Here is a 25,082-nt window from a genome sequence, read left to right as displayed (position 1 = left end):
TAAGGTCTTAACTCTTACTCTGGCCTAATAGCTAAGGTCTTAGACTCGTACTCTGGCCTAATAGCTAAGGTCTTAACACTTACTCTGGCCTAATAGCTAAGGTCTTAACTCTTACTCTGGCCTAATAGCTAAGGTCTTAGACTCGTACTCTGGCCTAATAGCTAAGGTCTTAGATTCGTACTCTGGCCTAATGGTAAAGGTCTTAACTCTTACTCTGGCCTACTGGTTAAGGTCTTAACTCTTACTCTGGCCTAATAGCTAAGGTCTTAGACACATACTCTGGCCTAATGGTTAAGGTCTTAACTCTTACTGTGGCCTAATAGCTAAGATCTTAACTCTTACTCTGGCCTAATAGCTAAGGTCTTAGACTAGTACTTTGGACTAATGGTTAAGGTCTTAACTCTTATTCTGGCCTAATAGCTAAGGTCTTAACTCTTACACTGGCCTAATAGCTAAGGTCTTAGACTCGTACTCTGACATAATGGTTAAGGTCTTAACTCTTACTCTGGCCTAATAGCTAAGGTCTTAACTCTTACTCTGGCCTAATAGCTAAGGTCTTAGACTCGTACTCTGGCCTAATGGTTAAGGTCTTAGACTCGTACTCTGGCCTAATAGCTAAGGTCTTAACTCTTACTCTGGCATAATAGCTAAGGTCTTAACTCTTACTCTGGCCTAAGAGCTAAGGTCTTAGACTCGTACTCTGGCCTAATAGCTAAGGTCTTAACTCTTACTCTGGCCTAATAGCTAAGGTCTTAACGCTTACTCTGGCCTAATAGCTAAGGTCTTAGACTCGTACTCTGGCCTAATAGCTAAGGTCTTAACTCTTACTCTGGCCTACTGGTTAAGGTCTTAACTCTTACTCTGGCCTAATAGCTAAGGTCTTAGACTCATACTCTGGCCTAATAGCTAAGGTCTTAACTCTTACTCTGGCCTAATAGCTAAGGTCTTTGACTCATACTCTGGCCTAATGGTTAAGGTCTTAGACTCGTACTCTGGCCTAATGGTTAAGGTCTTAACTCTTACTCTGGCCTACAGGTTAAGGTCTTAACGCTTACTCTGGCCTACTGATTAAGGTCTTAACTCTTACTCTGGCCTAATAGCTAAGGTCTTAGACTCGTACTCCGGCCTACTGGTTAAGGTCTTAACTCTTACTCTGGCCTAATAGCTAAGGTCTTAACTCTTACTCTGGCCTAATAGCTAAGGTCTTGACTTTTACTCTGGCCTAATAGCTAAGGACTTAGACTCGTACTCTGGCCTAATGGTTAAGGTCTTAACTCTTACTCTGGCCTAATAGCTAAGGTCTAAGACTCTTACTCTGGCCTAATGGTTAAGGTCTTAACACTTACTCTGGCCTTCTGGTTAAGGTCTTAACACTTACTCTGACCTAATAGCTAAGGTCTTAGACTCGTACTCTGGCCTATTGGTTAAGGTCTTAACTCTTACTCTGGCCTAATAGCTAAGGTCTTAAACTCGTACTCTGGCCTAAAGGTTAAGGTCTTAACACTTACTGTGGCCTAATAGCTAAGGTCTGAACTCTTAATCTGGCCTAATAGCTAAGGTCTTAGAATCGCACTCTGGCCTAATGGTTATGGTCTTAACTCTTTCTCTGGCCTAATAGCTAAAGTCTTAACTCTTATTCTGGCCTAATAGCTAAGGTCTTAGACTCGTACTCTGGCCTAATAGCTAAGGTCTTAGACTCGTATTCTGGCCTCATAGCTAAGGTCTTAGACTTGTACTCTGGCCTACTGGTTAAGGTCGTAACTCTTACTCTGGCCTAATAGCTAAGGTCTTAGACTCGTACTCTTGCCTAATAGCTAAGGTCTTAGACTCGTACTCTGGCCTACTGGTTAAGGTCTTAACTCTTACTCTGGCCTAATAGCTAAGGTCTTAGACTCGTACTATGGCCTAATAATTAAGATCTTAACTCTTACTCTGGCCTAATAGCTAAGGTCTTAACTTTTACTCTGGCCTAATAGCTAAGGTCTTAGACTCGTACTCTGGCCTAATGGTTAAGGTTTTAACTCTTACTCTGGCCTAATAGCTAAGGTCTTAGACTCATACTCTGGCCTAATGGTTAAGGTCTTAACTCTTACTCTGGCCTACTGGTTAAGGTCTTAACTCTTACTCTGGCCTAATAGCTAAGGTCTTAGACTCATACTCTGGCCTAATGGTTAAGGTCTTAACTCTTACTGTGGCCTAATAGCTAAGATCTTAACTCTTACTCTGGCCTAATAGCTAAGGTCTTAGACTCGTACTCTGGCCTAATGGTTAAGGTCTTAGACTCGTACTCTGGTCTAATAGCTAAGGTCTTAACTCTTACTCTGGCATAATAGCTAAGGTCTTAACTCTTACTCTGGCCTTAGAGCTAAGGTCTTAGGCTCGTACTCTGGCCTAATAGCTAAGGTCTTAACTCTTACTCTGGCCTAATAGCTAAGGTCTTAACTCTTACTCTGGCCTAATAGCTAAGGTCTTAGACTATTACTCTGGCCTAATAGCTAAGGTCTTAACTCTTACTCTGGCCTACTGTTTAAGGTCTTAACTCTTACTCTGGCCTAATAGCTAAGGTCTTAGACTCATACTCTGGCCTAATAGCTAAGGTATTAACCCTTACTCTGGCCTAATAGCTAAGGTCTAAGACTCGTACTCTGGCCTAATGGTTAAGGTCTTAACTCTTACTCTGGCCTAATAGCTAAGGTCTTAGACTCGTACTCTGGCCTAATAGCTACGGTCTTAGACTCGTACTCTGGCCTAATAGCTAAGGTCTTAGACTTGTACTCTGGCCTAATAGCTAAGGTCTTAGACTCGTACTCTGGCCTAATAGCTACGGTCTTAGACTCGTACTCTGGCCTAATAGCTAAGGTCTTAGACTTGTACTCTGGCCTACTGGTTAAGGTCTTAACTCTTACTCTGGCCTAATAGCTAAGGTCTTAGACTCATACTCTGGCCTAATAGCTAAGGTCTTAGACTCGTACTCTGGCCTACTGGTTAAGGTATTAACTCTTACTCTGGCCTAATAGCTAAGGTCTTAGACTCGTACTCTGGCCTAATGGTTAAGGTCTTAACTCTTACTCTGGTCTACTGGTTAAGGTCTTAACACTTACTCTGACCTAATAGCTAAGGTCTTAGACTCGTACTCTGGCCTAATGGTTAAGGTCTTAACTCTTACTCTGGCCTAATAGCTAAGGTCTTAGACTCGTACTCTGGCCTAATGGTTCAGGTCTTAACTCTTACTGTGGCCTAACATAACATAACATAACACGTGTATTTGTAAAGCGCACGTTCACCACTACGGGTATCTTGGTGCTGAATAACAGATGTTTATTGTTACCCAACTCAATGGCCTAATAGCTAAGGTCTTAACTCTTACTCTGGCCTAATAGCTAAGGTCTTAGACTCGTACTCTGGCCTAATGGTTAAGGTCTTAACTCTTACTCTGGCCTAATAGCTAAGGTCTTAACTCTTACTCTGGCCTAATAGCTAAGGTCTTAGACTCGTACTCTGGCCTAATGGTTAAAGTCTTAGACTCGTACTCTGGCCTAATAGCTAAGGTCTTAACTCTTACTCTGGCCTAATAGCTAAGGTCTTAGACTCGTACTCTGGCCTAATAGCTAAGGTCTTAACTCTTACTCTGGCCTAATAGCTAAGGTCTTAACTCTTACTCTGGCCTAATAGGTAAGGTCTTAGACTCGTACTCTGGCCTAATAGCTAAGGTCTTAGATTCGTACTCTGGCCTAATGGTAAAGGTCTTAACTCTTACTCTGGCCTACTGATTAAGGTCTTAACTCTTACTCTGGCCTAATAGCTAAGGTCTTAGACTCGTACTCCGGCCTACTGGTTAAGGTCTTAACTCTTACTCTGGCCTAATAGCTAAGGTCTTAACTCTTACTCTGGCCTAATAGCTAAGGTCTTGACTTTTACTCTGGCCTAATAGCTAAGGACTTAGACTCGTACTCTGGCCTAATGGTTAAGGTCTTAACTCTTACTCTGGCCTAATAGCTAAGGTCTAAGACTCTTACTCTGGCCTAATGGTTAAGGTCTTAACACTTACTCTGGCCTTCTGGTTAAGGTCTTAACACTTACTCTGACCTAATAGCTAAGGTCTTAGACTCGTACTCTGGCCTATTGGTTAAGGTCTTAACTCTTACTCTGGCCTAATAGCTAAGGTCTTAAACTCGTACTCTGGCCTAAAGGTTAAGGTCTTAACACTTACTGTGGCCTAATAGCTAAGGTCTGAACTCTTAATCTGGCCTAATAGCTAAGGTCTTAGAATCGCACTCTGGCCTAATGGTTATGGTCTTAACTCTTTCTCTGGCCTAATAGCTAAAGTCTTAACTCTTATTCTGGCCTAATAGCTAAGGTCTTAGACTCGTACTCTGGCCTAATAGCTAAGGTCTTAGACTCGTATTCTGGCCTCATAGCTAAGGTCTTAGACTTGTACTCTGGCCTACTGGTTAAGGTCGTAACTCTTACTCTGGCCTAATAGCTAAGGTCTTAGACTAATACTCTTGCCTAATAGCTAAGGTCTTAGACTCGTACTCTGGCCTACTGGTTAAGGTCTTAACTCTTACTCTGGCCTAATAGCTAAGGTCTTAGACTCGTACTATGGCCTAATAATTAAGATCTTAACTCTTACTCTGGCCTAATAGCTAAGGTCTTAACTTTTACTCTGGCCTAATAGCTAAGGTCTTAGACTCGTACTCTGGCCTAATGGTTAAGGTTTTAACTCTTACTCTGGCCTAATAGCTAAGGTCTTAGACTCATACTCTGGCCTAATGGTTAAGGTCTTAACTCTTACTCTGGCCTACTGGTTAAGGTCTTAACTCTTACTCTGGCCTAATAGCTAAGGTCTTAGACTCATACTCTGGCCTAATGGTTAAGGTCTTAACTCTTACTGTGGCCTAATAGCTAAGATCTTAACTCTTACTCTGGCCTAATAGCTAAGGTCTTAGACTCGTACTCTGGCCTAATGGTTAAGGTCTTAGACTCGTACTCTGGTCTAATAGCTAAGGTCTTAACTCTTACTCTGGCATAATAGCTAAGGTCTTAACTCTTACTCTGGCCTAAGAGCTAAGGTCTTAGGCTCGTACTCTGGCCTAATAGCTAAGGTCTTAACTCTTACTCTGGCCTAATAGCTAAGGTCTTAACTCTTACTCTGGCCTAATAGCTAAGGTCTTAGACTATTACTCTGGCCTAATAGCTAAGGTCTTAACTCTTACTCTGGCCTACTGTTTAAGGTCTTAACTCTTACTCTGGCCTAATAGCTAAGGTCTTAGACTCATACTCTGGCCTAATAGCTAAGGTATTAACCCTTACTCTGGCCTAATAGCTAAGGTCTTAGACTCGTACTCTGGCCTAATGGTTAAGGTCTTAACTCTTACTCTGGCCTAATAGCTAAGGTCTTAGACTCGTACTCTGGCCTAATAGCTACGGTCTTAGACTCGTACTCTGGCCTAATAGCTAAGGTCTTAGACTTGTACTCTGGCCTAATAGCTAAGGTCTTAGACTCGTACTCTGGCCTAATAGCTACGGTCTTAGACTCGTACTCTGGCCTAATAGCTAAGGTCTTAGACTTGTACTCTGGCCTACTGGTTAAGGTCTTAACTCTTACTCTGGCCTAATAGCTAAGGTCTTAGACTCGTACTCTGGCCTAATAGCTAAGGTCTTAGACTCGTACTCTGGCCTACTGGTTAAGGTATTAACTCTTACTCTGGCCTAATAGCTAAGGTCTTAGACTCGTACTCTGGCCTAATGGTTAAGGTCTTAACTCTTACTCTGGTCTACTGGTTAAGGTCTTAACACTTACTCTGACCTAATAGCTAAGGTCTTAGACTCGTACTCTGGCCTAATGGTTAAGGTCTTAACTCTTACTCTGGCCTAATAGCTAAGGTCTTAGACTCGTACTCTGGCCTAATGGTTCAGGTCTTAACTCTTACTGTGGCCTAACATAACATAACATTACACGTGTATTTGTAAAGCGCACGTTCACCACTACGGGTATCTTGGTGCTGAATAACAGATGTTTATTGTTACCCAACTCAATGGCCTAATAGCTAAGGTCTTAACTCTTACTCTGGCCTAATAGCTAAGGTCTTAGACTCGTACTCTGGCCTAATGGTTAAGGTCTTAACTCTTACTCTGGCCTAATAGCTAAGGTCTTAACTCTTACTCTGGCCTAATAGCTAAGGTCTTAGACTCGTACTCTGGCCTAATGGTTAAAGTCTTAGACTCGTACTCTGGCCTAATAGCTAAGGTCTTAACTCTTACTCTGGCCTAATAGCTAAGGTCTTAGACTCGTACTCTGGCCTAATAGCTAAGGTCTTAACTCTTACTCTGGCCTAATAGCTAAGGTCTTAACTCTTACTCTGGCCTAATAGGTAAGGTCTTAGACTCGTACTCTGGCCTAATAGCTAAGGTCTTAGATTCGTACTCTGGCCTAATGGTAAAGGTCTTAACTCTTACTCTGGCCTACTGGTTAAGGTCTTAACTCTTACTCTGGCCTAATAGCTACGGTCTTAGACTCATACTCTGGCCTAATGGTTAAGGTCTTAACTCTTACTGTGGCCTAATAGCTAAGATCTTAACTCTTACTCTGGCCTAATAGCTAAGGTCTTAGACTAGTACTCTGGACTAATGGTTAAGGTCTTAACTCTTATTCTGGCCTAATAGCTAAGGTCTTAACTCTTACACTGGCCTAATAGCTAAGGTCTTAGACTCGTACTCTGGCATAATGGTTAAGGTCTTAACTCTTACTCTGGCCTAATAGCTAAGGTCTTAACTCTTACTCTGGCCTAATAGCTAAGGTCTTAGACTCGTACTCTGGCTCAATGGTTAAGGTCTTAGACTCGTACTCTGGCCTAATAGCTAAGGTCTTAACTCTTACTCTGGCATAATAGCTAAGGTCTTAACTCTTACTCTGGCCTAAGAGCTAAGGTCTTAGACCCGTACTCTGGCCTAATAGCTAAGGTCTTAACTCTTACTCTGGCCTAATAGCTAAGGTCTTAACGCTTACTCTGGCCTAATAGCTAAGGTCTTAGACTCGTACTCTGGCCTAATAGCTAAGGTCTTAACTCTTACTCTGGCCTACTGGTTAAGGTCTTAACTCTTACTCTGGCCTAATAGCTAAGGTCTTAGACTCATACTCTGGCCTAATAGCTAAGGTCTTAACTCTTACTCTGGCCTAATAGCTAAGGTCTTTGACTCATACTCTGGCCTAATGGTTAAGGTCTTAGACTCATACTCTGGCCTAATGGTTAAGGTCTTAACTCTTACTCTGGCCTACAGGTTAAGGTCTTAACGCTTACTCTGGCCTACTGATTAAGGTCTTAACTCTTACTCTGGCCTAATAGCTAAGGTCTTAGACTCGTACTCCGGCCTACTGGTTAAGGTCTTAACTCTTACTCTGGCCTAATAGCTAAGGTCTTGACTTTTACTCTGGCCTAATAGCTAAGGACTTAGACTCGTACTCTGGCCTAATGGTTAAGGTCTTAACTCTTACTCTGGCCTAATAGCTAAGGTCTAAGACTCTTACTCTGGCCTAATGGTTAAGGTCTTAACACTTACTCAGGCCTTCTGGTTAAGGTCTTAACACTTACTCTGACCTAATAGCTAAGGTCTTAGACTCGTACTCTGGCCTATTGGTTAAGGTCTTAACTCTTACTCTGGCCTAATAGCTAAGGTCTTAAACTCGTACTCTGGCCTAAAGGTTAAGGTCTTAAACTTACTGTGGCCTAATAGCTAAGGTCTGAACTCTTAATCTGGCCTAATAGCTAAGGTCTTAGAATCGTACTCTGGCCTAATGGTTATGGTCTTAACTCTTTCTCTGGCCTAATAGCTAAGGTCTTAACTCTTATTCTGGCCTAATAGCTAAGGTCTTAGACTCGTACTCTGGCCTAATAGCTAAGGTCTTAGACTCGTATTCTGGCCTCATAGCTAAGGTCTTAGACTTGTACTCTGGCCTACTGGTTAAGGTCGTAACACTTACTCTGGCCTAATAGCTAAGGTCTTAGACTCGTACTCTTGCCTAATAGCTAAGGTCTTAGACTCGTACTCTGGCCTACTGGTTAAGGTCTTAACTCTTACTCTGGCCTAATAGCTAAGGTCTTAGACTCGTACTCTGGCCTAATGGTTAAGGTCTTAACTCTTACTCTGGCCTAATAGCTAAGGTCTTAGACTCGTACTATCGCCTACAGGTTAAGCTCTTAACTCTTACTCTGGCCTAATAGCTAAGGTCTTAGAATCGTACTTTGGCCTAATGGTTATGGTCTTAACTCTTTCTCTGGCCTAATAGCTAAGGTCTTAACTCTTATTCTGGCCTAATAGCTAAGGTCTTAGACTCGTACTCTGGCCTAATAGCTAAGGTCTTAGACTCGTATTCTGGCCTCATAGCTAAGGTCTTAGACTTGTACTCTGGCCTACTGGTTAAGGTCGTAACTCTTACTCTGGCCTAATAGCTAAGGTCTTAGACTCGTACTCTTGCCTAATAGCTAAGGTCTTAGACTCGTACTCTGGCCTACTGGTTAAGGTCTTAACTCTTACTCTGGCCTAATAGCTAAGGTCTTAGACTCGTACTCTGGCCTACTGGTTAAGGTCTTAACTCCTACTCTGGCCTAATAGCTAAGGTCTTAGACTCGTACTCTGGCCTAATAGCTAAGGTCTTAGACTCGTACTCTGGCCTACTGGTTAAGGTAGTAACTCTTACTCTGGCCTAATAGCTAAGGTCTTAGACTCGTACTCTGGCCTAATGGTTAAGGTCTTAACTCTTACTCTGGTCTACTGGTTAAGGTCTTAACACTTAATTTGACATAATAGCTAAGGTCTTAGACTCGTACTCTGGCCTACTGGTTAAGGTCTTAACTCTTACTCTGGCCTAATAGCTAAGGTCTTAGACTCGTACTCTGGCCTAATGGTTAAGGTCTTAACTCTTACTCTGGCCTAATAGCTAAGGTCTTAGACTCGTACTATCGCCTACAGGTTAAGCTCTTAACTCTTACTCTGGCCTAATAGCTAAGGTCTTAGACTCGTACTCTGGCCTAATGTTTCAGGTCTTAACTCTTACTGTGGCCTAATAGCTAAGGTCTTAACTCTTACTCTGGCCTAATAGCTAAGGTCTTAGACTCGTACTCTGGCCTAATGGTTAAGGTCTTAACTTTTACTCTGGCTGTAGGAGAGTGGAATCTGACTAATGGTTGCCCCCAACTTTTTGCCTGGTATTTAAGTGGTTTTTGACTAGTCTGGCTGGGATCCTGCTATCCAGGACCCCAGCCTATCTGCTTTCTCCCTAAAACTGTTGTGAGTACTCTAGGTACAAACATAATTGGATGCTGGACATGCCCTACCAGTCCCTTGTAGATGGTACCCTAGGTACCCAGGGCATGGGGCCCCCAGTAGGCCTACCAGGGCTGCAGCACTTATTGTGCCACCCTGGGACAGCCACCCAAACTGACACCACCAGGCCACTACTGTAGCCTGGGTAAGGTGGTGCTAGCACCCCTTACAGGGATGTAGGTACCCTATGTCCCATACCCTTACAACACATATACTCTCATAGGTCACCCCTATGGCAGGCCCTGGTAATCCTACAGGGCTGGGTGCTGAGGTATGTGTGAGGGGGGACCCCTACGTGAGTAGGGCCTCCCTGCAACCTTCGTAAAAATGTTACTGGGTTGTTTGTAGTGTAGCCATACCATATACTCTTAACCGCATTATAAGTTATTGCGTCATCGCTGTAACTTTGGAGTGGCTACACAGAACCATATCGTGTTTGGTGTCAAACATGAAGGAATCATACCCCCAGTCCATCCATGGGCATGGGGGCACGATTCCCCCTTGCTAGGAGGGTGATATGGGAAAAGCGGTAGAATTTGGAAACCAATTTAAAAGTGCACATGTACCACAAAATGGCTACTGTTCGCCACCTACACGACTCTGGCTGGCTGTTGCTGGGGAAAACCCCAGCCTCGCCATCTGGACAATAGGGCTCCTGTGGCAGGGAGGTGCCAGCACCTCCCCAGACAGGATATGTGGATTGGAACAGGGTGGGTGCACCAAAAGGCCATTCAGAGTTGCACGTAGGCAGCTGCAGAGCCCCAATTCTGCATACACCGCCTGGAACCGGTTCAGGGGCATCCTGCCCCTCGCCCAGGCGGGAAACACACAAAGGGGAGTGGGTGTAGCCACCCTTTCCCGCCTCTACTCTGATTGGTAGGCTCTATTTTGGACCATCCCCTAATCTTGGGGATATATGGGAATAACTTTGCCCTAGAGCCTCAGATTCGTACAGGACTTCACGGAACTGACCTTCGACGAGCTGCTGCCCAGCTGACTGAAGAAATCTCCCTTGGGATAAAGGAGTTATCCCCCTGCTTGGCAGGCACCTAAAAGACTACAAGATACCCGGTTGGAACTTCGTTGCTCTCACGACCTTCGACGCCTTCCAGCAACCTCGAGGTGGGTCTCCAGTGCATCCCAGCGTCCTGTGAGTGTGCCCAGCAAGTCTGAGCACCCTGGACCACGTGGGTGTCGAGATCCCCGCATACCCCGAGACACCGGCCACCTCTTGTCCAGCACACGACCCCGACCAGTGGGGAAGTTGTGCTTTGGCCCATTCTTGAGCCAACCTTCAAGCAGCATTTGTGCCGACTCTCAGCTCCCTGGCCCGCTTCGGTGGCCCGTGGGAGCACTTTTACGCACTCCATTTTGCTGCCTTCCACGGTCCCTTGTCTCTCGACTTGTGGGCCTTGACGGAGGACAATCTTCCTTTCTAAGAGTTCCCCTGGTTGCTCCAGGCCTGCTCTACGCTCCCTGCAAAGGAGAGCACCCTCAGACCTCGTGGGTCTGCACCAGCAGCTGCTTTGTTCATCTTGCGTGGGTTGCGGTTGCCAATGCTTAGTGGATCCAATCGGGACACTAACACTGCAGCGATCCTCAGCCGACGTAGGACAGTCGCCCTCCAGAAGCTGGCCTTCCTTGAAGCCTCCCGGAGCCCGTGACTGCAGAGCCCAGCTGTACCTTCCACACCTGAAGCACCCGACATCCACGAGCTCCTTCCTGTGAGCTCCCTGGTCACTGTGCTGTGACCCAGACTCTGTCCCCTCTGCTTTCAGGTTCATCTTTGTCTTTTCTTCAACTTTAATCTTCACGACTTCAGCGACACTTCCAGCTAGCAGCAGTTTGGACTCCTTTTCCATAGAGAATCAGCCCGCGACCCGACACCAGAATCGACCTATGCACCCGGCTTCCCTGGGGCAGGTAACAGTGGTACTTCGGTACTCCCGTGGTGGTGGGCTCTCCAAAGCCTTAAGTCTCAAGCCTTAACTTTGTACTGTTGTTAGAAGTGTCCTTAAACCTTAATTATTCAACCGCGACATTCTCCATAGGCTAACATTGCGATCCCGACAGCAGCTTCTCGCACTGCACACGCCTCCCGTGGGTCCCCTCCCTCTTAACTGTGGGTGGATTCTTAAGGGGCCAGCGATCCTGAATGCCCTAGGCATTGCCTGTAGAATTGTCGTGGTTCTTATACCACTATTTTAGTATATGGTTTGGTCCCCCCCTGGGGCCCATTGATTTCTGTGCTATTTATTGTGTTTAGAAATGCTTGTTTGAATTGTAACTTTGCCACTAGCCACATAAAGTGACTGTGGGATTCTGTCTAGAATAAATACATATATTTTATATATATACCTGTGTGGGCTACTCTTTCATTTGGTTATTCAAGAGGTTATTATGGTAAAACAATAAGCTTAACACTCCTTCAAGACTTAGCCTGAAGGCTGCTCTCCACAGCTACCACTAGGATAGCTTTCTTTAAAGGTTGTCTTAAACCTACCATCAATAGGAGTCGAATTGGACTGGTGCAAGGTGTCCCTATAACTAGGAACAGCATATGCCAGGCCAACTTCACACATTGGTGTGCAGCGGTTGGATTCAAGCTTGCCATTGTTTTACCAGATAACAAATTGAATTTCTAAAGTGAAAGCCACAAGGTACCAAAGGTACATATAAATTCAAGCTAGAATACAATAAGTTCTACTGAACTTGGAGTTGTGTATAGAGGGTTTAGCACACCTTGACTACAACTCAAGAGAGGGTTCAGTAGGCCACACTTAGTGTAGGTAGATACATCACTACACTAAACATGTCTTCAGGTGGCACTAAGGCTATGGAAGGACCCCAGAGGGTCCCAGTAGATAAGTATGATAATTTCACCTTTGCAGAGCTCAGGGAAATGTGCACCCTTAGGGGACTGAAGACAGAAAGAGGTGCCAACACAAAACGTCTCAAGGAGATCCTGCTCATAGCAGACTTTATGGAGTCCATAGGATCCAGAGGGACGGACAGAGTGGGTGGGCACCCCTCAGAAGAGGACACTCCCAGAGTGGAATCTGAAGAGGAACAGGAAGAGGATGAAAATCCTGACCTGGAAGAAACAAACCACTCACAGCATGGAGGTGATGGCCCAAGAGGCACTCCCTCCACCCTTAAAAGGGGAGTGGTGGGTCCAAGAAGGAACAGATCCCCCTCAGTGGGATCCAACCATTCTAAGGGATCCAAAGGGTCCTCTGCCTCTTCTCAGAGAAGAGAAACCTCTCATGAGAGGAAATGCAGACTGATCAAATTTGAGCAGGCTAAGCTTGAGCTTAAAAGAGAACAGTTAGCATTGGACAGGGAAACCCTGGAGCTTCAGAAAGCTTCAAGAAAGTGGGGTCTAGAGATCCCTGGTGGCAGTAATGAAACCCCTAGAGTTAGAGAGAGAGTCCCTGACAATAGGAACCTCCACAAGATTGTGCCCCCCTATCAGAATGGGGATGATATCCACAAATGGATATCTGCTCTTGAAAGGGCCTGTAGAGTACAGAGGGTCCCTGTAGAGCAGTGGGCAGCAATCCTGTGGCTCTCCTTTTCAGATAAAGGGAGAGACAAGCTCCTCTCTGTAAGAGAAGAGGATGCTGATGATTATTATATCTTGAAAGCTGCTTTAATAGATGGGTTTGGCTTAACCACTGATCAATACAGACTTAAGTTCAGAGACACCCAGAAAGCACAGAATCAAGATTGGGTAGACTTTGTGGATTGTGCAACAAAGGCACTGGAAGGTTGGTTAAATGGCAGTAAAGTTAATGATTATCAAGGATTGTATAATCTCATTATGAGGGAGCAGATTCTTAATAATTGTCAGAACCAACTTTTACACCAGCACCTGGTGGACTCTGATCTGACCTCTCCCCAAGAATTGGGAAAGAAGGCAGACAAATGGGTCAGAACCAGGATCAGGCCTAAGAACCAAGTTGGTGACCAGAAGAAGGATTCCACTAAGCCCAAAGAGAAAGGTGGGGATGATAAACAAGAAAAGTCCTCTGAAGGGCCCCAACAAACCAGTGCTGGGGGTGGGTCCCAAAATACTTCCTCTAATACCAAGAAACCATATTGCCATGTGTGTAAGAAACCTGGCCACTGGAAAACTGACTCCAGCTGTCCTAAGAATGGCAATAAAGAAAGTGTTCCTCCCAAACCAGCTCCAACACCTCCTGTTACTACTAGTAGTAATCCCCCAGGTGGTGGGAGTGCACCCAAAAACTTAGTTGGGTTCTCTTTGGGGACACCAGTGGACTCTGGCCTAGCCAGGTCCCCTGCATTAGCAACTATGGTCTGTGATGGTGGCATGGGGTTTGCCAACTTTACCATGAGCCCCAGTATTCTGGGCAGGTACAGACAAGAACCAATGATCAATGGTCAGAAGGCTGTGGCCTATAAGGACACAGGGGCCAGTGTCACCATGGTGACCAAGAGGCTAGTGCCCCTAGATCAGCTTTTACCTGGGTTTAGCTATCAGGTGACCAATATTGATGGAATCAGGACAGATCATCCCATGGCAGTGATAAATCTCAGCTGGGGAGGAGTCACTGGCCCCAAGAGAGTGGCAGTGTCCCCAAACTTGCCTGTAGATTGTCTACTGGGGAATGATCTAGAAATCTCAGCCTGGGCTGAGGTTGACCACAAGGCCCATTTGAAAATGGTAGGAATTCCTGAGAGAGTGGATGAGACCCTGAGGGCCTCACCTCCACCCCAGGAGGAAATAGAAAGAGTGAAGCCTGAAACTATGGATCACTCTACACAAACAGAGAGCGTAGGGGAGGAAGAGCAGTCTCCCCCCCCCCCAGACTACAGGTAAAGGTCCAGTTTCTCAGGGAACTGACCCTGCCCCTTGTGAAGTAACTGCCCCAGAAGTGGACAGGCTTGGCCTGCCCACCTCTCTGATGGCAGGGGATCCTTCCAAGGTGGTGCCCAGTCTGGAGCAGGTATCCTGCCCCTCTCTACCCTGCCTCAGTCAGCCCAGGGCTGCAGAGGTCAGGGAGGTCAGTGGACCCTTAGTGGGCCCCTGCCCAGAGGAACCCCCTCATCAGCAGATTAGGGACACCCAGCAGAGTAGTTTCAGCCAGGTGAATATTCCTCTACAAACTGAGGGATCCCCCTTACCCCTAGGTATAGGCACCCCTCAAATGGATGTTGTTGAGCACAGGGAAACCTGGGGCCTAGCTGCCCCAAACCTTCCAGTGCCCTCCACTATTCCAGCCAAAGGGATCCAACCCCCAGCTGTAGGCAGCCAGAGGTTGACCCTTAGGGCCAGATATGACACCGTCCTGGGCAGAAAGGCTTCCATAGTGGCCAGTGATCTGAGGAGGTTGAGACCAACCCAAGTAGGGTCCCACTTCCAGACTCAGACACCCCACCAGCCCACCTCTGACCCAAAAACCAATACAGGTAATTTCCCTAGACTTTGGAGAAACTCTAGAACCCCTTGGGGTAGGATTTCCCAAGTGGACCATGACACAGGGAGCAACCATGTTAGTACAGGTTCTTCCTTATATGGCCACTCAGGAAATAAAGGCTTATCTGGACAAGGTTAGCCTTATCTCCTTTCGTTTGGGGGGGGTTATGTAGGAGAGTGGAATCTGACTAATGGTTGCCCCCAACTTTTTGCCTGGTATTTAAGTGGTTTTTGACTAGTCTGGCTGGGATCCTGCTATCCAGGACCCCAACCTATCTGCTTTCTCCCTAAAACTGTTGTGAGTACTCTAGGTACAAACATAATTGGATGCTGGACATGCCCTACCAGTCCCTTGTAGATGGTACCCTAGGTACCCAGGGCATGGGGCCCCCAGTAGGCCTACCAGGGCTGCAGCACTTATTGTGCCACCCTGGGACAGCCACCCAAACTGACACCACCAGGCCACTACTGTAGCCTGGGTAAGGTGGTGCTAGCACCCCTTACAGGGATGTAGGTACCCTATGTCCCATACCCTTACAACACATATACTCTCATAGGTCACCCCTATGGCAGGCCCTGGTAATCCTACAGGGCTGGGTGCTGAGGTATGTGTGAGGGGGGACCCCTACGTGAGTAGGGCCTCCCTGCAACCTTCGTAAAAATGTTACTGGGTTGTTTGTAGTGTAGCCATACCATATACTCTTAACCGCATTATAAGTTATTGCGTCATCGCTGTAACTTTGGAGTGGCTACACAGAACCATATCGTGTTTGGTGTCAAACATGAAGGAATCATACCCCCAGTCCAGCCATGGGCATGGGGGCACGATTCCCCCTTGCTAGGAGGGTGATATGGGAAAAGCGGTAGAATTTGGAAACCAATTTAAAAGTGCACATGTACCACAAAATGGCTACTGTTCGCCACCTACACGACTCTGGCTGGCTGTTGCTGGGGAAAACCCCAGCCTCGCCATCTGGACAATAGGGCTCCTGTGGCAGGGAGGTGCCAGCACCTCCCCAGACAGGATATGTGGATTGGAACAGGGTGGGTGCACCAAAAGGCCATTCAGAGTTGCACGTAGGCAGCTGCAGAGCCCCAATTCTGCATACACCGCCTGGAACCGGTTCAGGGGCATCCTGCCCCTCGCCCAGGCGGGAAACACACAAAGGGGAGTGGGTGTAGCCACCCTTTCCCGCCTCTACTCTGATTGGTAGGCTCTATTTTGGACCATCCCCTAATCTTGGGGATATATGGGAATAACTTTGCCCTAGAGCCTCAGATTCGTACAGGACTTCACGGAACTGACCTTCGACGAGCTGCTGCCCAGCTGACTGAAGAAATCTCCCTTGGGATAAAGGAGTTATCCCCCTGCTTGGCAGGCACCTAAAAGACTACAAGATACCCGGTTGGAACTTCGTTGCTCTCACGACCTTCGACGCCTTCCAGCAACCTCGAGGTGGGTCTCCAGTGCATCCCAGCGTCCTGTGAGTGTGCCCAGCAAGTCTGAGCACCCTGGACCACGTGGGTGTCGAGATCCCCGCATACCCCGAGACACCGGCCACCTCTTGTCCAGCACACGACCCCGACCAGTGGGGAAGTTGTGCTTTGGCCCATTCTTGAGCCAACCTTCAAGCAGCATTTGTGCCGACTCTCAGCTCCCTGGCCCGCTCCGGTGGCCCGTGGGAGCACTTTTACGCACTCCATTTTGCTGCCTTCCACAGTCCCTTGTCTCTCGACTTGTGGGCCTTGACGGAGGACAATCTTCCTTTCTAAGAGTTCCCCTGGTTGCTCCAGGCCTGCTCTACGCTCCCTGCAAAGGAGAGCACCCTCAGACCTCGTGGGTCTGCACCAGCAGCTGCTTTGTTCATCTTGCGTGGGTTGCGGTTGCCAATGCTTAGTGGATCCAATCGGGACACTAACACCGCAGCGATCTTCAGCCGACGTGGGACAGTCGCCCTCCAGAAGCTGGCCTTCCTTGAAGCCTCCCGGAGCCCGTGACTGCAGAGCCCAGCTGTACCTTCCACACCTGAAGCACCCGACATCCACGAGCTCCTTCCTGTGAGCTCCCTGGTCACTGTGCTGTGACCCAGACTCTGTCCCCTCTGCTTTCAGGTTCATCTTTGTCTTTTCTTCAACTTTAATCTTCACGACTTCAGCGACACTTCCAGCTAGCAGCAGTTTGGACTCCTTTTCCATAGAGAATCAGCCCGCGACCCGACACCAGAATCGACCTATGCACCCGGCTTCCCTGGGGCAGGTAACAGTGGTACTTCGGTACTCCCGTGGTGGTGGGCTCTCCAAAGCCTTAAGTCTCAAGCCTTAACTTTGTACTGTTGTTAGAAGTGTCCTTAAACCTTAATTATTCAACCGCGACATTCTCCATAGGCTAACATTGCGATCCCGACAGCAGCTTCTCGCACTGCACACGCCTCCCGTGGGTCCCCTCCCTCTTAACTGTGGGTGGATTCTTAAGGGGCCAGCGATCCTGAATGCCCTAGGCATTGCCTGTAGAATTGTCGTGGTTCTTATACCACTATTTTAGTATATGGTTTGGTCCCCCCCTGGGGCCCATTGATTTCTGTGCTATTTATTGTGTTTAGAAATGCTTGTTTGAATTGTAACTTTGCCACTAGCCACATAAAGTGACTGTGGGATTCTGTCTAGAATAAATACATATATTTTATATATATATACCTGTGTGGGCTACTCTTTCATTTGGTTATTCAAGAGGTTATTATGGTAAAACAATAAGCTTAACACTCCTTCAAGACTTAGCCTGAAGGCTGCTCTCCACAGCTACCACTAGGATAGCTTTCTTTAAAGGTTGTCTTAAACCTACCATCAATAGGAGTCGAATTGGACTGGTGCAAGGTGTCCCTATAACTAGGAACAGCATATGCCAGGCCAACTTCTCACACTGGCCTAATAGCTAAGGTCTTAACTCTTACTCTGGCCTAATAGCTAAGGTCTTAGACTCGTACTCTGGCCTACTGGTTAAGGTCTTAGACTCGTACTCTGGCCTAATAGCTAAGGTCTTAACTCTTACTCTGGCCTAATAGCTAAGGTCTTAGACTCGTACTCTGGCCTAATAGCTAAGGTCTTAACTCTTACTCTGGCCTAATAGCTAAGGTCTTAACTTTTACTCTGGCCTAATAGCTAAGGTCTTAGACTCGTACTCTGGCCTAATAGCTAAGGTCTTAGATTCGTACTCTGGCCTAATGATAAAGGTCTTAACTCTTACTCAGGCCTAATAGCTAAGGTCTTAACTCTTACTCTGGCCTAATAGCTAAGGTCTTTGACTCGTACTCTGGCCTAATGGTTAAGGTCTTAGCTCTTACTGTGGCCAAATAGCTAAGGTCTTAGACTCGTACTCTGGCCTAATAGCTAAGGTCTTAGACTCGTACTCTGGCCTAATGGTTAAGGTCTTAACTCTTACTCTGGCCTACAGGTGAAGGTCTTAACTCTTTCTCTGGCCTAATAGCTAAGGTCTTAGACTCGTACTCTGGCCTAATAGCTAAGGTCTTAACTCTTACTCTGGCCTAATAGCTAAGGTCTTAACTCTTACTCTGGCCTAATAGCTAAGGTCTTAGACTCGTACTCTGGCCTAATAGCTAAGGTCTTAGATTCGTACTCTGGCCTAATGGTAAAGGTCTTAACTCTTACTCAGGCCTGATAGCTAAGGTCTTAACTCTTACTCTGGCCTAATAGCTAAGGTCTTTGACTCGTACTCTGGCCTAATGGTTAAGGTCTTAGCTCTTACTGTGGCCAAATAGCTAAGGTCTTAGACTCGTACTCTGGCCTAATAGCTAAGGTCTTAGACTCGTACTCTGGCCTAATGGTTAAGGTCTTAACTCTTACTCTGGCCTACAGGTTAAGGTCTTAACTCTTTCTCTGGCCTAATAGCTAAGGTCTTAGACTCGTACTCTGGCCTAATAGCTAAGGTCTTAACTCTTACTCTGGCCTAATAGCTAAGGTCTTAGATTCGTACTCTGGCCTAATGGTAAAGGTCTTAACTCTTACTCTGGCCTAATAGCTAAGGTCTTAACTCTTACTCTGGCGTAATAGCTAAGGTCTTAGACTCGTACTCTGACCTAATGATTAAGGTCTTAACTCTAAATCTGGCCTAATAGCTAAGTTCTTAGACTCGTGCTCTGGCCTAATGGTTAAGGTCTTAACTCTTACTCTGGCCTAATACCTAAGGTCTTAGACTGGTACTCTGGCCTAATAGCTACGGTCTTAGACTCGTACTCTGGCCTAATAGCTAAGGTCTTAGACTTGTACTCTGGCCTACTGGTTAAGGTCTTAACTCTTACTCTGGCCTAATAGCTAAGGTCTTAGACTCGTACTCTGGCCTAATAGCTAAGGTCTTAGACTCGTACTCTGGCCTACTGGTTAAGGTATTAACTCTTACTCTGGCCTAATAGCTAAGGTCTTAGACTCGTACTCTGGCCTAATGGTTAAGGTCTTAACTCTTACTCTGGTCTACTGGTTAAGGTCTTAACACTTACTCTTACCTAATAGCTAAGGTCTTAGACTCGTACTCTGGCCTAATGGTTAAGGTCTTAACTCTTACTCTGGCCTAATAGCTAAGGTCTTAGACTCGTACTCTGGCCTAATGGTTCAGGTCTTAACTCTTACTGTGGCCTAATAGCTAAGGTCTTAACTCTTACTCTGGCCTAATAGCTAAGGTCTTAGACTCGTACTCTGGCCTAATGGTTAAGGTCTTAACTCTTACTCTGGCCTAATAGCTAAGGTCTTAACTCTTACTCTGGCCTAATAGCTAAGGTCTTAGACTCGTACTCTGGCCTAATGGTTAAAGTCTTAGACTCGTACTCTGGCCTAATAGCTAAGGTCTTAACTCTTACTCTGGCCTAATAGCTAAGGTCTTAGACTCGTAGTCTGGCCTAATAGCTAAGGTCTTAACTCTTACTCTGGCCTAATAGCTAAGGTCTTAACTCTTACTCTGGCCTAATAGGTAAGGTCTTAGACTCGTACTCTGGCCTAATAGCTAAGGTCTTAGATTCGTACTCTGGCCTAATGGTAAAGGTCTTAACTCTTACTCTGGCCTACTGGTTAAGGTCTTAACTCTTACTCTGGCCTAATAGCTAAGGTCTTAGACTCATACTCTGGCCTAATGGTTAAGGTCTTAACTCTTACTGTGGCCTAATAGCTAAGATCTTAACTCTTACTCTGGCCTAATAGCTAAGGTCTTAGACTAGTACTCTGGACTAATGGTTAAGGTCTTAACTCTTATTCTGGCCTAATAGCTAAGGTCTTAACTCTTACACTGGCCTAATAGCTAAGGTCTTAGACTCGTACTCTGGCATAATGGTTAAGGTCTTAACTCTTACTCTGGCCTAATACCTAAGGTCTTAGACTGGTACTCTGGCCTAATAGCTACGGTCTTAGACTCGTACTCTGGCCTAATAGCTAAGGTCTTAGACTTGTACTCTGGCCTACTGGTTAAGGTCTTAACTCTTACTCTGGCCTAATAGCTAAGGTCTTAGACTCGTACTCTGGCCTAATAGCTAAGGTCTTAGACTCGTACTCTGGCCTACTGGTTAAGGTATTAACTCTTACTCTGGCCTAATAGCTAAGGTCTTAGACTCGTACTCTGGCCTAATGGTTAAGGTCTTAACTCTTACTCTGGTCTACTGGTTAAGGTCTTAACACTTACTCTGACCTAATAGCTAAGGTCTTAGACTCGTACTCTGGCCTAATGGTTAAGGTCTTAACTCTTACTCTGGCCTAATAGCTAAGGTCTTAGACTCGTACTCTGGCCTAATGGTTCAGGTCTTAACTCTTACTGTGGCCTAATAGCTAAGGTCTTAACTCTTACTCTGGCCTAATAGCTAAGGTCTTAGACTCGTACTCTGGCCTAATGGTTAAGGTCTTAACTCTTACTCTGGCCTAATAGCTAAGGTCTTAACTCTTACTCTGGCCTAATAGCTAAGGTCTTAGACTCGTACTCTGGCCTAATGGTTAAAGTCTTAGACTCGTACTCTGGCCTAATAGCTAAGGTCTTAACTCTTACTCTGGCCTAATAGCTAAGGTCTTAGACTCGTAGTCTGGCCTAATAGCTAAGGTCTTAACTCTTACTCTGGCCTAATAGCTAAGGTCTTAACTCTTACTCTGGCCTAATAGGTAAGGTCTTAGACTCGTACTCTGGCCTAATAGCTAAGGTCTTAGATTCGTACTCTGGCCTAATGGTAAAGGTCTTAACTCTTACTCTGGCCTACTGGTTAAGGTCTTAACTCTTACTCTGGCCTAATAGCTAAGGTCTTAGACTCATACTCTGGCCTAATGGTTAAGGTCTTAACTCTTACTGTGGCCTAATAGCTAAGATCTTAACTCTTACTCTGGCCTAATAGCTAAGGTCTTAGACTAGTACTCTGGACTAATGGTTAAGGTCTTAACTCTTATTCTGGCCTAATAGCTAAGGTCTTAACTCTTACACTGGCCTAATAGCTAAGGTCTTAGACTCGTACTCTGGCATAATGGTTAAGGTCTTAACTCTTACTCTGGCCTAATAGCTAAGGTCTTAACTCTTACTCTGGCCTAATAGCTAAGGTCTTAGACTCGTACTCTGGCTCAATGGTTAAGGTCTTAGACTCGTACTCTGGCCTAATAGCTAAGGTCTTAACTCTTACTCTGGCATAATAGCTAAGGTCTTAACTCTTACTCTAGCCTAAGAGCTAAGGTCTTAGACCCGTACTCTGGCCTAATAGCTAAGGTCTTAACTCTTACTCTGGCCTAATAGCTAAGGTCTTAACGCTTACTCTGGCCTAATAGCTAAGGTCTTAGACTCGTACTCTGGCCTAATAGCTAAGGTCTTAGACTTGTACTCTGGCCTACTGGTTAAGGTCTTAACTCTTACTCTGGCCTAATAGCTAAGGTCTTAGACTCGTACTCTGGCCTAATAGCTAAGGTCTTAGACTTGTACTCTGGCCTACTGGTTAAGGTCTTAACTCTTACTCTGGCCTAATAGCTAAGGTCTTAGACTCGTACTCTGGCCTAATAGCTAAGGTCTTAGACTCGTACTCTGGCCTACTGGTTAAGGTATTAACTCTTACTCTGGCCTAATAGCTAAGGTCTTAGACTCGTACTCTGGCCTAATGGTTAAGGTCTTAACTCTTACTCTGGTCTACTGGTTAAGGTCTTAACACTTACTCTTACCTAATAGCTAAGGTCTTAGACTCGTACTCTGGCCTAATAGCTAAGGTCTTAGACTCGTACTCTGGCCTAATGGTTCAGGTCTTAACTCTTACTGTGGCCTAATAGCTAAGGTCTTAACTCTTACTCTAGCCTAATAGCTAAGGTCTTAGACTCGTACTCTGGCCTAATGGTTAAGGTCTTAACTCTTACTCTGGCCTAATAGCTAAGGTCTTAACTCTTACTCTGGCCTAATAGCTAAGGTCTTAGACTCGTACTCTGGCCTAATGGTTAAAGTCTTAGACTCGTACTCTGGCCTAATAGCTAAGGTCTTAACTCTTACTCTGGCCTAATAGCTAAGGTCTTAGACTCGTAGTCTGGCCTAATAGCTAAGGTCTTAACTCTTACTCTGGCCTAATAGCTAAGGTCTTAACTCTTACTCTGGCCTAATAGGTAAGGTCTTAGACTCGTACTCTGGCCTAATAGCTAAGGTCTTAGATTCGTACTCTGGCCTAATGGTAAAGGTCTTAACTCTTACTCTGGCCTACTGGTTAAGGTCTTAACTCTTACTCTGGCCTAATAGCTAAGGTCTTAGACTCATACTCTGGCCTAATGGTTAAGGTCTTAACTCTTACTGTGGCCTAATAGCTAAGATCTTAACTCTTACTCTGGCCTAATAGCTAAGGTCTTAGACTAGTACTCTGGACTAATGGTTAAGGTCTTAACTCTTATTCTGGCCTAATAGCTAAGGTCTTAACTCTTACACTGGCCTAATAGCTAAGGTCTTAGACTCGTACTCTGGCATAATGGTTAAGGTCTTAACTCTTACTCTGGCCTAATACCTAAGGTCTTAGACTGGTACTCTGGCCTAATAGCTACGGTCTTAGACTCGTACTCTGGCCTAATAGCTAAGGTCTTAGACTTGTACTCTGGCCTACTGGTTAAGGTCTTAACTCTTACTCTGGCCTAATAGCTAAGGTCTTAGACTCGTACTCTGGCCTAATAGCTAAGGTCTTAGACTCGTACTCTGGCCTACTGGTTAAGGTATTAACTCTTACTCTGGCCTAATAGCTAAGGTCTTAGACTCGTACTCTGGCCTAATGGTTAAGGTCTTAACTCTTACTCTGGTCTACTGGTTAAGGTCTTAACACTTACTCTGACCTAATAGCTAAGGTCTTAGACTCGTACTCTGGCCTAATGGTTAAGGTCTTAACTCTTACTCTGGCCTAATAGCTAAGGTCTTAGACTCGTACTCTGGCCTAATGGTTCAGGTCTTAACTCTTACTGTGGCCTAATAGCTAAGGTCTTAACTCTTACTCTGGCCTAATAGCTAAGGTCTTAGACTCGTACTCTGGCCTAATGGTTAAGGTCTTAACTCTTACTCTGGCCTAATAGCTAAGGTCTTAACTCTTACTCTGGCCTAATAGCTAAGGTCTTAGACTCGTACTCTGGCCTAATGGTTAAAGTCTTAGACTCGTACTCTGGCCTAATAGCTAAGGTCTTAACTCTTACTCTGGCCTAATAGCTAAGGTCTTAGACTCGTAGTCTGGCCTAATAGCTAAGGTCTTAACTCTTACTCTGGCCTAATAGCTAAGGTCTTAACTCTTACTCTGGCCTAATAGGTAAGGTCTTAGACTCGTACTCTGGCCTAATAGCTAAGGTCTTAGATTCGTACTCTGGCCTAATGGTAAAGGTCTTAACTCTTACTCTGGCCTACTGGTTAAGGTCTTAACTCTTACTCTGGCCTAATAGCTAAGGTCTTAGACTCATACTCTGGCCTAATGGTTAAGGTCTTAACTCTTACTGTGGCCTAATAGCTAAGATCTTAACTCTTACTCTGGCCTAATAGCTAAGGTCTTAGACTAGTACTCTGGACTAATGGTTAAGGTCTTAACTCTTATTCTGGCCTAATAGCTAAGGTCTTAACTCTTACACTGGCCTAATAGCTAAGGTCTTAGACTCGTACTCTGGCATAATGGTTAAGGTCTTAACTCTTACTCTGGCCTAATAGCTAAGGTCTTAACTCTTACTCTGGCCTAATAGCTAAGGTCTTAGACTCGTACTCTGGCTCAATGGTTAAGGTCTTAGACTCGTACTCTGGCCTAATAGCTAAGGTCTTAACTCTTACTCTGGCATAATAGCTAAGGTCTTAACTCTTACTCTAGCCTAAGAGCTAAGGTCTTAGACCCGTACTCTGGCCTAATAGCTAAGGTCTTAACTCTTACTCTGGCCTAATAGCTAAGGTCTTAACGCTTACTCTGGCCTAATAGCTAAGGTCTTAGACTCGTACTCTGGCCTAATAGCTAAGGTCTTAACTCTTACTCTGGCCTACTGGTTAAGGTCTTAACTCTTACTCTGGCCTAATAGCTAAGGTCTTAGACTCATACTCTGGCCTAATAGCTAAGGTCTTAACTCTTACTCTGGCCTAATAGCTAAGGTCTTTGACTCATACTCTGGCCTAATGGTTAAGGTCTTAGACTCATACTCTGGCCTAATGGTTAAGGTCTTAACTCTTACTCTGGCCTACAGGTTAAGGTCTTAACGCTTACTCTGGCCTACTGATTAAGGTCTTAACTCTTACTCTGGCCTAATAGCTAAGGTCTTAGACTCGTACTCCGGCCTACTGGTTAAGGTCTTAACTCTTACTCTGGCCTAATAGCTAAGGTCTTAACTCTTACTCTGGCCTAATAGCTAAGGTCTTGACTTTTACTCTGGCCTAATAGCTAAGGACTTAGACTCGTACTCTGGCCTAATGGTTAAGGTCTTAACTCTTACTCTGGCCTAATAGCTAAGGTCTAAGACTCTTACTCTGGCCTAATGGTTAAGGTCTTAACACTTACTCTGGCCTTCTGGTTAAGGTCTTAACACTTACTCTGACCTAATAGCTAAAGTCTTAGACTCGTACTCTGGCCTATTGGTTAAGGTCTTAACTCTTACTCTGGCCTAATAGCTAAGGTCTTAAACTCGTACTCTGGCCTAAAGGTTAAGGTCTTAACACTTACTGTGGCCTAATAGCTAAGGTCTGAACTCTTAATCTGGCCTAATAGCTAAGGTCTTAGAATCGTACTCTGGCCTAATGGTTATGGTCTTAACTCTTTCTCTGGCCTAATAGCTAAGGTCTTAACTCTTATTCTGGCCTAATAGCTAAGGTCTTAGACTCGTA

The sequence above is a fragment of the Triturus cristatus genome, chromosome 10 (assembly GCF_964204655.1).
Source record: "Triturus cristatus chromosome 10, aTriCri1.1, whole genome shotgun sequence".
In the NCBI taxonomy this organism is placed as follows: Eukaryota; Metazoa; Chordata; class Amphibia; order Caudata; family Salamandridae; genus Triturus; species Triturus cristatus.
This window is presented reverse-complemented; position numbering follows the sequence as displayed.